Genomic DNA, 12,015 nt, shown 5'->3' with positions numbered 1-12,015 from the left:
AAATAATTTGAAAAAAGATTAAATAATATTATAGATATTATGATATAATTTTTTGTAAACATTTTGAATTTTATTATGGAAGATGACATATCTTCAAAGGCTTCCTTTTTTATTCTTTTTTATAAATGTTTTATTTTTATTTTATAATTTTTCAGATCAATAATCTTAAAAATATTAATTTTAAAAAAGTTGGAAAAAGGTTTAATCTGACAGAAAATTCCGTATAAATAAATAATAATAATAAATTCCTTATCTTTTATTTTATTTTTATTTCATATCTTTTTATATAAGTAATCTTGAAAATGTTGAAAAGAAAAAGGTGGAAGATTATTTTGACTTACAAAAAATTTCTTCAAATTATTAAGTCTGTATTCATTTTCTTAATTTTAATTTATTCTATTTTTTTATTTCTTTTAACGATTTTGAACCTCACATGTTTTAAATTCAGAAGTTATTAGGTAACTAAATGTTTCAATTGATTATTTAGTTTATTCCTTTAAATAGAAACTTAAGATTTGAAAAAATTTCATAATTTTGCAGATGAATTATCTTGAAAATATTTATTTAAGATAACTGGAAATGGGGTTAATCTTGCGTAAAATTCTATTTTCAACTTATTTTTAATAAATATTATTAAGATTTTTCATCTGAAAAAGATTTGAAATGAAAAAATTTGAAAGAAAAATTAACTAACAGATCTTAAAAAAAAATGAATTAATTTAAAACTTTAAAGGTTAAACAATCTAAAATTCAAAATCTTTGCAAAGGAAAAGAATGCAGTGAAATGAAATTAGAAAAATAAATAAGAAATTAAATTAATACTTTTAACAAACATTTTTCTTCTTTCTTTCGATATTTTCTTGGTATTTTTGACCCTGCAATTGATTTACTCAGTTAACATTTCAAAATACTTTTCCAATAATTTTTTATGAATACCAAAGACAAAATATGATTTATATGGTCGTACAATAATCCTGGAATAGTGTAATATATCTTAGGTATGAATTGAATGAAAAGTAAGATATGATTCTTAAAGTTTAGTGTCGAAAACAAATTAACAATATTATTAATGGAATGTAAAAAAATCCTGGAGAAAAATTTGAATAGTACTAAGTTTAAACTTACCATGTGAATACTCTTGCTTATGAATATATAATAGATATAATGTATGTCTTATTGAATTTAACTAAATTTACATTTTAACCCATTTTATTTAATAATCAGTGAAAAATAAAATAATAAACTTCTTTAATTGCTCTCTTTCATTATTATATCCTTTTAAATATTTAAAACAAAGATGTTAACACATTGATTATATTTACATCTTGAACTTTGATAAAATTATAATCTATATTTGTTTTTCTGAAAAATGTTTTTTTTTGCAAAAATTTGAATTATTGAATAAACTATTTTTGATTTTCTTTACATATTTTTATGTTACATGTTCCTGAATAAAAATTTAATTCAATTTCAATTACATTTTTTTCATTATATTCACTAGCGTAAGTACTCGCTAAACCCTCAAATATTAAGTTTAAACTTCTATACTATTAAAACTTTTTTCACAAAACTATTTACATATTTTATTGATATAAATATTATTTACTGCGTTTGCAGATATAAAAACGATTATATTTAACTTTTTATTCAAATTAAAATCTAATATTCCACTTTACCAAGTATATTGGGTGACGTTTTAATTCATGTTTTCCATTAGAACTTATATATATCGTTTGGAAAATTGTTTTGAAATATAAAATGAGTAACATTCTTTTTATTTCAATATTTTTTTACCAAAATAACATTTTATTTATTAACAAATAAAAATAGAGTGGTCTACTCCCATTGCTTACAATGCAAAAACAGGGAGTGATGGGGCAACTAGCGCCGCGCTGAAGATATTAGGAACTAACCAACTTAGGACATTAAGGGATCGCCCTTTTGTTTTCAGATGCAGAGGGCTGCTGATATGTAAAATCCATGGACATAGGAAACAAGGGACTAGGCATGCCATTGCGTGATTTTTTGATGTCCCGCGACAAACATGGCAGCGCCCACATGTTTATATTTTCATGCACAGTTTGTCGGCAAAAATGCTCGTGCGCATAATCAAATGGCACATCGTAAGATGGCGGCTCTCCCCACTCATGGAATTCCCCCTCCCCCTCTTGTGGATTCATCCCCGCTCACAAGTTAGGATGGCATGCCTAGTCCCGTGTTTCTTACGTCCATGGTAAAATGTCACCAACATATCTTATGTTGGTAGGGCAGAAATCGGAAGTTATCCCGTGATTAAAAGTAACGGCCAACAATACCAGGCAATACGATAATTACTATTAAATTGACAGGATTTTCATCTTTAGAATCTAATCAAATGTTGAGTTACTCATAAAAATTTATCAAAACTTCCATTCCATGAAACTTGTCGCCATCGATAACTATTATAAGCTGCATTTGAGTTCAACTTCTCTCCACTAGAGATCATATCTGTTGTTTATTTACGTCGTGAACGTCATGAAATGTCGTAAACAATGCTGAGCAGGGAAACAAAGTGAATTTTTTAAAACTCGGTTCTAAAAGTCTATACTTATTATCTCAATAAATAGACTTTTTTATTTTTGGAACCCAGTTACAGGTGGTAAGTTTATTCTGCATATAAACACATAGCATTCCCTGGTCTCATACATACGTTTTGTTCCGACTATAACCTCAAATTGACAGAAGTGCTTGGAATTTAAAACGAAATTAAATAATATAATAACCACCGGGGCATTTAGATTCGAATAATTTGGATATAAATCTTTTTAGTAGTTTATGTGCAGTAAAAATTTGGAACCTTTAGCATAGAACGAAGTAAATAATGGAAAATTAAGGTCAGGGAATAAAAGAGGATAGTCTCCCGTACAAAACCGAAATTCATTTATTTGAGTAAATTTGTATATCACATTAGATTGAGAGTGAGGGAGTATCTTTGCTTTTCCTCACTTATTAATTTTAACAAACAAATGGACGGTTGGATACATTCACGTCTATGAATTTTTGGAAGTCACGTATTGTTTTAGTACATGATTCCGATAAGAACAAATGAAAATCAACTTCAGCAAAATGCAAGAACTCGTTATTCTGCCCATCCTTTAAAATTTATAACTCAAACTTTTAAGGTGACAATAAGAGCAGTGTTTTTTATTTAATAAGGTTGTGGCAAGCGTCACGTGAAAAACGTGCCACCAAATTAAAATGGGCATTCAGGCTTCGAAGTTCCTCGCTTTTTTCTACTTTTCTCAATAAAGAGAGTTAAAACCTTGATTGTACTCACAAATTTCAGTTTTTCTTTATTAAATAATAAATACAGGTAGGCGTAAGGAAACTACCTACAAAAAAAGAGAAGAGTGGATGGATTTCTTCAAAAATCTCAAAATGAGAAGACGGATTAGTCCGTAATCTGCCCTAATTTATAGTATTATAATTTATATTATACATTATAAGGCATTAAAAAAAATGGAAATCGAAATTGGAACTGGTGTGGATCGGTGAATACCTTAACAAAATGTGCTTTAAAAATTTATAATCCCGTAGTTCTTACATTTTCGTGTACATACTTTTTGTTAAAATCTTTTTAGAATGCGAGTATAACCTCAAAAAAACCTAACATTTTTTTCAAATCCAATTTATGTTTACACAAAGCACGATGTCGAGTTGAAAATTTGGGTAATTAAATGAAAAGCACTGAGAAACGTCCTAAATTTTTCTAATTATATAAAAAGAATTTGTTACAAAAAGAACTTACAAGATTGTCAAGACTTTTTACATTTTTTTGAATGTACGGAAATTCAAATTTTTCAGTATAAAAAAAAATTTTAAATACCATTTTTTGGTCAAACTATGCAAAATACGACAAATGATGATTCCACAAAAATTATGCGATTAAAATGATCTAAAAATTTTTTATTGGCTGCTTTTTGATCGGACGCGTAGTTTTTATTCTATTTGTAAAAAACAACATTAAAAATAAAAAAATTAAATTTTTGGTTAAGCGACACAGGCTATAAAAAATGAATAGACAAAAGTTACTTTTCCAAAAAAGCTACAAATTTGTCTTAAATAATTTTTTGATAGAATGAGTGGTTTTTGTTTTAATTTATTTATAATTTTTCGAGAGGACGAATACATTTTTTTCAATCGCAAAAAATAATATTAAACTTGCAATTCTGCGTAAATTTTCTTAAACTCTTGTTTAACAATTTTTTACTTCTTTTAAATTTCATGCGCATTTTTCCAAACGTTTTTTAAAAACTTTGAATAATTTTTAAGTGACAACATTTTTTTCATATTCTTGTTTCACAATATTTCTTATCTCTAGATAAATTTTCTACAAACGTATTTTTCCACATAAAAAATCATTTGAAATTTTCCCAAGAGCCTAAACAATTTTATTCATTCAATTTTTTAATATTTTTGAGTTTTTCGTGACTTCTAAACCTTCTGAATTCATTTCTAATTGATAGGTAGTTTTCTAAACAAAAATTAAGCTTAGAAAATTTGTAAACAGTTGCTTTTTTATTCAAGAAAGTTGAAATTTCTACCAAAGTATATGAAGTTTTTAATTATAAAGACAAATTTTCAAAAAATAGTTGAAATTTTTAACGAAAAAAGATATCAGTCGATTTTTGAAGACCAAAATAAGAATTTTAAGCAAAAAGACAATTTTCTACAAAGCAGTTGAATTTCGAGTTGAATTTTTAAACAAAAAAGTGACTTTTTATCCAAGAAAGATGAAATTTCTACTAAAGTAGATGATACAGTACGATGCTTCGCGCTCGATTTTTCCAAAATGCGATCTTTTCTATATTATGTTCAACACTATCATGTCAAATGTTTATAACATTTATTTATGTACCTCAGCCTGTTTTTGCTTATTCAGATTTCAAAATAAAGTACAAATTTTTATTTATTATGATTTATTTAATATTTGTTTCTTATTTTACATTAAATTTTATTCTCAGCTTTCCAGAAAATGTCATCATTTCCATAAATGTATATTGTTACACTTTACAATATGCATTGATATTAAAACAACTCTTATCATCGGCTTGTGTTAAAAATTTAAAAACTCGCATTCTATAAAAAGAAATGTCATTAAACATTTTCGTGCAATTTGTGTCGTTTTTTCATATAGACTCAATTTGCTCATTTTTAATTATATTTTTTACGACTTGAAACAAAAATACACAACCTAACGTGAAATGCTTCTAATACTAGTATAAGAAAATGTGTAGATGCAATTTAAGCAACCAATTTTGTTGAGTGAAAAACTGTTGTAAATTGTGTCATTTTACCAAAAATTGATTTTCTTTTTATTTCTAATGTATTCTTATAAGAAAAACTTTTAACAAATTCTTAGATCGTTTTTGTCTAGATAACTTTTGTTTGTTCATTAACTTTTTTCATACCTTATGTCATTTTTCAGAAAAAAATGTATTCTTAATGTCATTAATTTTTTTTCTTAATGTTATTTTTTGCGATTAAAACAAAAACTGCGCGTTCCATCAAAAAATGATCATTAACAAATTGACAGATCTTTTTGAGGTGTACAACTTTCGTTCATACTTGTTTGTCGTACCTTGGATCGTTTTTCTAAAGATTTTATTTTTAATGTTGTTCCGGTCAAAATTCGAGTTTTAGATTTTTGAAGAAAATTCAAAAAGTTGTTGTGATAGTCTTGTAAGGCTTTCAAAAAGCAACATTTTTCTCCACTTGACTTTTTTTTATATCGTGCATTGTTTGGCATGAAATGTTCATTTTTGTTTGTTTTTTGGGATTATGAAAATGCTATAAATCTGATTATTTTTTTTTAATCAAAAAAGGCACGAGGATAAATTTTTTTATCTCTTTGGGTACTATTGATAACCTCAAATTTAAATTTTTAATCTTTAAAAAAGTGTTCTCAACAATTTTAAATGCGTCCACTTTTTCAATTTTCATCCAAAAAGAGTGGCTAACAAACTTGACCTTTATTTTAGAAACCCCTGAAAATGTTGTCAGTTTTCGCGCATATCGCACCGTTTTCAAGATAACTCAAAATTGTATTTTTTTTTCGAAATCTTTCTTTTCAGTTAGTTCGAGTTAATCGAAAAAATTCTCCTTTGCAAAATGCTGAAACTTTTTATTTTTCACATATATGTGAACCTTTTCGAGATTATTCAAAATTGTAATTATTTTTAAATTCGCAGATCTGATTATTGGGTTAGTTTGAGGTGGCCGAGGACCATCTCCTTTCAAAAAATCCTGAAAATGTCAGTTTTCGCGTATCTCTTACTGTTTTCAAGATGACTCAAAAGTTTCATATTTTTACATGCTCATCAGCGAAGGTATTAGATTTATGTAAAATTTGACCCCAATTTTTTTAGATGAAAATTCAACTATTTTTTAAAAATTTGTCTTAATAATTCATCTACTTTAGAAGAAATTGCATCTTTGTTGGATAGAAAAGAAACTGTTTGGTTAAGAATTCAACATTTAGACAAAAATTCATTCTTTTTGGTTGAGAATTTAACTGTTTGTTGGCTAATTCGTGCTCTGGTTGAAATTCCAAATATTTCGGTGGAAAATGTGCTTTTTGATTAAAAGTCATATTCTGGTGTTTAAATTCAAATGAAATCTTTTTCGGATAAAAATTTAACATTTTTTTGAAACTTCGTCTTTATCATTTAAAAATGCATCTACTTTAGTAGAAACTACATATTTCTTGGATAAAAAGGTAGCTTTTTGGTTAAAATTCAAAAATTTTGTTAAAAAGTCGTTTGTTTGGTTCAAAATTCAACTATTCTGTTGAAAATTCTCTTGTCGTTTAAAATTGTTATTTTGTTCTTAAAAACTCGACTGATATTTTGTTTGGTTGAAAATTCAACTATTTTTTTTAAATTTGTCTTTATAATTTAGAATTTTATATAATTTAGTAGTGATTTTAACTTTTTTGGATAAAAAAGCAACTGTTTCTTTACAAATACAACAATTTTGTTAAAAAGTCATTCTTTTTTAATAAAAATTCAACTTCTCTGTTGAAAAATCGGGTTTTCGTTATATTTTAAACTCATATTATAAGGTCGAAAACTCAAACTTAAATATTTTTAAAATGAAAATGCAACTATTTTTTTTTTATTTGACGCTCAAATTATTTTAGTGAACGAATGGAAAAAGATTTGGTTTTAAAGTTAAGAGGTTTTTCAGGAGAATGAGCATTTTGAAGACTTGAGTTTAACTCTTTGCGAAATCTAAAAAACTGGTCGTAAGAATTTGGAAAAATCATACCAAAAATCATCTAAATAAAGAGTAGATTAAAATATTATGTAATTACTAAGTATTTTCACGTCATAAAAAAATGAAGGTTAATGACGAACCTCTGATTTTTGGCTCCCAAAGATTATTTTAAAAGCAAGGAAGCTCAAACTTCAGGTCTCAAATTATCTTTAAAAAAATTACAGTACACCTTGATATTTTTCCTAAATCATGAACAAACTTTACTGTCTAAATTTGAGAGAACACGGAAGATTAATTTTATAGAAAAATGCAATTAATAAAAATTGTGCAAATTTTCAAGAAGAATGCGAGTGTTATGGTAAATTTGATGAAAAAATGTTATTTTGTGAATTTTCCATATTGTTGGTCATATGATTAGACTATGTTGGTTTTCAAATTATGTCAAATCCCATGTTTCTTTGAAATTTTGATATCCAATTTAGATTTCTATCGTTTGGTTTTTTCGAACCACCCTACTAAACATTCATCACATCTTCGAGTACATAAAGTTAAGACAAAACTTTTTTTAAAAATATTATTTAATACTTAGTTCAACATTTCTATATTGTCGGCTTTCATATATATAACACAAATTTTTTGAATTAAGGCTTTAAGCGAAAATTCTAAAGTAATTTCTTTCTATTTATTGTTAGATTCAGTCTAAAGTAAAAACTAATTTTTGACTGATTTAGGAAGGCTACTTTTTTAGTTCTTTTTCATTTTTGAGGATACTCTTTTCTTCCGAAAGGTACTTTTTGATACTTTTTTTAGGGATAGTTAAACTCTGCGTGTGAATTTTCCATACACTCAGAGAAAAAGTTTTTTTTTTTTTAAAAGCATAATCCTCTCGTCCTTTTTTTTTTGTGAACATCTTTTTTGTAGATACATAATTATTTAGTTGCTAGATTATGTAAATTTTGTCAACAAAAAGGTGTTTGCTGCAAAAAGAATGTTTTTCAGAAAAATGAAAATCCTTTCGACGCAAAAGAACATTTTTCTAAATGTAGGAAATTGAATTAGTTATCATTTTGTAATATTTGTTAAGTATGTGGAAGCAGAAAAACATAACTTTTGATAACATACAGTGTGACTTTGAATTAATACGTTATGGAAGTACTTGTTCACGAAAAGAAATAATTTTAGGGGGTAGCGTTTGCAGAATTCGAAAAAAACACATTCTTTGGATACCCTAATAATCATGCTTGTACAGCACACCTAATTATTTCAATATTTGTTTTTAATTAACAACAAAATAAAATTATAGAATTGCCGGCACTCAGTACATCAATTAATTTTGAAAAGCATGATTACTAAAGCGCGAAAAAAATGTTTGATTCAGTTTTGCAAACGCTAGCTCCTACACTTCTTTATTTTGGTGAAAAATACTGCCATTACGTATTAATTCAAAGCGATTCAAAGTCACGGTGTGCTTTATGAAAAGTTATACTTTTCTGCCTCTACATATTCAACAAATAATAAAAAATAATAACTGATCAATTCAATTTCCTACACTCAGAAAATTTTCCTTTTTTGTCAAAAGCATTTTCATTTGTCCGAACAATAATTTGTTTGCTGCAAATATCTTGTTTACAAAATTCACACAATCTTGCTACAAAATAATTTTTTATCTGAAAAAAAATATATTCACTTGTTTCAAAACAAAACAGATTAGAGGATCGTGTTTTTGTCTGGAGAAAAAATTTTCTCTGAATGTACAAAAAATTCACACGCTAACTTTCACTTAAAATCTGAGAAACACTCGGAAAAAAGTTGCCTTGAAGCAAAAGCATCGTCATTTTTCTGTTTTGTTTTGAATGACGTGCATATATGTTTTACACATACAGAATTATTGGTCTGCAATATTGGGTAAAGTAAGTCGCACAAGGAAAACTCCTGGTGCTAAATGATTCCTGTTGAGACAAATGAACATCCTCTCAACCTTAAATTTAAGACCAAATTCGATTTACGTAAAGAAACATCCTTTTGTCGCAAGGGGAAATTTCTCTGAGTGAATCGCTAGTATTTTTATGTCTCTGATTACTAGAGTATCACTTTACACTTTTCTTATAAAAATTCCCGAATCTGTATAAAATTTCTTTACCTTTCTGAAGAAAAAAGTATTCTAAATACAAATAAAAGTACTAAAAAATTCGCCTTTTTAAATCAGTCAAAAATTAGTTTGCACTTTTGACTGAATCGAATCTAATTAGAAAGAAATTACTTTAAAAATTGCGCTTGAAACTTTCGTTCAACAAATTTTTGTCAAATATAGGAACGCTGTCGCGCTTCTAAATCCGCACAACTTTGATTCGTTACAATTTTCTCGAGAATCAACATTTTGGAAGTGAAATATTATTTATTGGATACTCAATATCTATATGATCTGTTTTATTTTAGAGAAAATTGTGCAGATTTACAAGAGAAATATGACTGTATTGGTAGATTTGATTCAAAATAATTTAACTTGTATTCTAAATATTTCAAGAGAATTCAAAAACCTTGAAAAAATCGAATAATTTTAAGTCAATTTAAAGATTTATACAGAATTACGGAAAATTAAAAAACAACGTGTGCATCCTAATTCAGTAGAAGTTCAGCCGTCGACCGAAGTTGGTGAATTTTGCAATAGTTGAAATAAATTTCATGTTTTGAGAAGAATTAATCAAATAAATCAAGTTATATCTTAAATAATTTAAAAGATTTGAATTTTCAAATCACGATGAGAATGTGTACGTCAAAGCTTAACTTAAAGATCCGTTAAAAACCAGAGATTGAAAATTTGGACGATTAAATTCATTCTCAGGAATGAGAATGTAAAAAGTGAGGTTAGATTTTTTGGATGCAATATTGACGATATTGCATTTATGGTACGATTCGTTTTTAACGTATCCAGGAATTTTCATACCTAATAAAAATGAACCCTTTCAGCTGTAAAACGTTGATGATTAATTCTTTGGTTTGTTTTTATCAAATTGACCATGTATTTTCTTCACATTCAGATTCTGTGGAAGTCAAAGTTTATAAAAACAACTTAACTATAAGACAAACAAACTTTTTGTGACTAATCCTCTTCTAAGAAATTGGGACAATTCTACATAATTCAAAAGACTAAGGAATTTACAATAATTCAACGGGAATTATAAAGATTTTGAGCGCGCCTAGGGCGAGCGACGGTTGAATCTCGCGCTTCGCACTCGAACATTATTACATCTCGCGCTTCGCGCTCGGATATTTATTCTTTGCATTTGGAAGGCGTGAAAAAAACTTTATCAAAAAGATCTCTGTTAGATGGCAGTATTTATATGCGTCTTCATATTCTGAATTATCTACTTAATTAAGTATAGTCAAAGATTAAGTTTCTCAAAGCTCTGTAGGCTTTGAGGTACACATTCTCATCGTGACACTCGCGCTGCGCGCTCGATTTCTGACAGATATTTGTAAACAGATTTTGTTGGATTTTTTTCTCGTAACTTTCGTCTTTTTTCCACACATTTTTTTATTTTATTTTTGCCACGTTATTTTTCACGAATAAAACAAAAAGTAGGCGTCCTATAAAGAGGTGATTCTTAACGAAACTGTAGATATTTTTGGGATAACCATTTTTGTTAATTCATATTTTTTCGTATCCTACATAGTTTGTCCGCAAAATGGAATTTTTTATTTTCCATTATTTTTTGTGCAATCAAAATTTGAATTTTTGATTTTTAAAGAAAATCCAAAAATTGTTTATGATAATCTTGTAGGGCTTTCAAAAAGAAATGTTTTTCTTCTCTTGAATTTTTTCATATCATGAGTTTTTCGGCTTCAAATTTTGATTTTCGGTTGATTAAAAAAATTTTGAAAACGCTATAACTCTGAGAATTTTTTTTATTGAAAAAAGTCATAAGGATAGATTGTTTGTTCTTTTTAAGACTATAAATATCCGTACATAGAATTTTCAAATTCAGAAAAAAGTGGTCTCAAAAATTTTCAAAATGTGCTCAATTTTTGAATATTTATCAAAAATGGCTGGTTCACGAACTCGTCCTTTCTTTTATGACCTAAAAAAAGTGTGCCAAAGATGAATTTGATTCGTTCATTTTTTCGAGAGTTATCGTGTTTACGGACGGACGGACAGACAGACAGACGCCATCGTAAAAACCTGATTTTCGGATTCAGGGGGTCTCGAAACGTGGAGATCCGTTCAAAAAGTGTGATGTCAAATTTCCGACAATTCTAATACTTTCTCAATCATAAATGATGAGAATGTAAAAAACGAGTGCATCTTAATTCAGTAGGAGTTAGTTCACCGTTGGTGAAGGTTATGAGTTTGGAAATAGTTGAAAAGAATTCCATTCTCTCAGAAGAATACAGAGAATTCAAAACATTTGATTAAAATCTAAATAAATTAATGGCATGTGACACAGCTAAATACCTATATTACCGACCTCGTTTTATCAGTTCACTGAATGTTTTTTTGAACCTAAGAACTTTTTTTGTAAATAAAATATCGAGCTGAAACTTTGGAAAATGTATTAGAGTACAATAAAGTACGTTTAGGTACTGCATTTTGGTAGGAACTTCACTGAAAATTATTTTATCTTTTTTCTGAACCTCGACATTTTTTGAACGTTTAAGTACGTTTAAGTACAAAGCTTAATAATAAAAGATGTAAAAAAAATATTTCAACTATCAATTCCATCGGCATCAGCCGGTAACGTTGTACACGAAAATACGAAC

The 12,015-nt window shown here is 27.5% G+C and overlaps 1 protein-coding gene across 1 annotated transcript in view; it reads left to right on the top strand.

Annotated features, from left to right (window-relative positions):
* The first annotated feature begins 2,488 nt into the window (after positions 1–2,488).
* The window catches only part of LOC117174697 (putative ankyrin repeat protein RF_0381), a 27,958-nt gene continuing 18,431 nt past the window's right edge, over positions 2,489–12,015 (top strand). The window contains exon 1 of the mRNA XM_033364008.1: positions 2,489–2,638. The gene's annotated coding sequence lies outside the window, so the exon portion shown is untranslated. The remainder of the gene's footprint in view (positions 2,639–12,015) is intronic.

This window comes from Belonocnema kinseyi, chromosome 1 (genome assembly GCF_010883055.1).
Source record: "Belonocnema kinseyi isolate 2016_QV_RU_SX_M_011 chromosome 1, B_treatae_v1, whole genome shotgun sequence".
Taxonomy (NCBI): domain Eukaryota; kingdom Metazoa; phylum Arthropoda; class Insecta; order Hymenoptera; family Cynipidae; genus Belonocnema; species Belonocnema kinseyi.
Note: the sequence above shows the minus strand (reverse complement) of the source record. Positions and strands in the feature narration are given on the sequence as shown.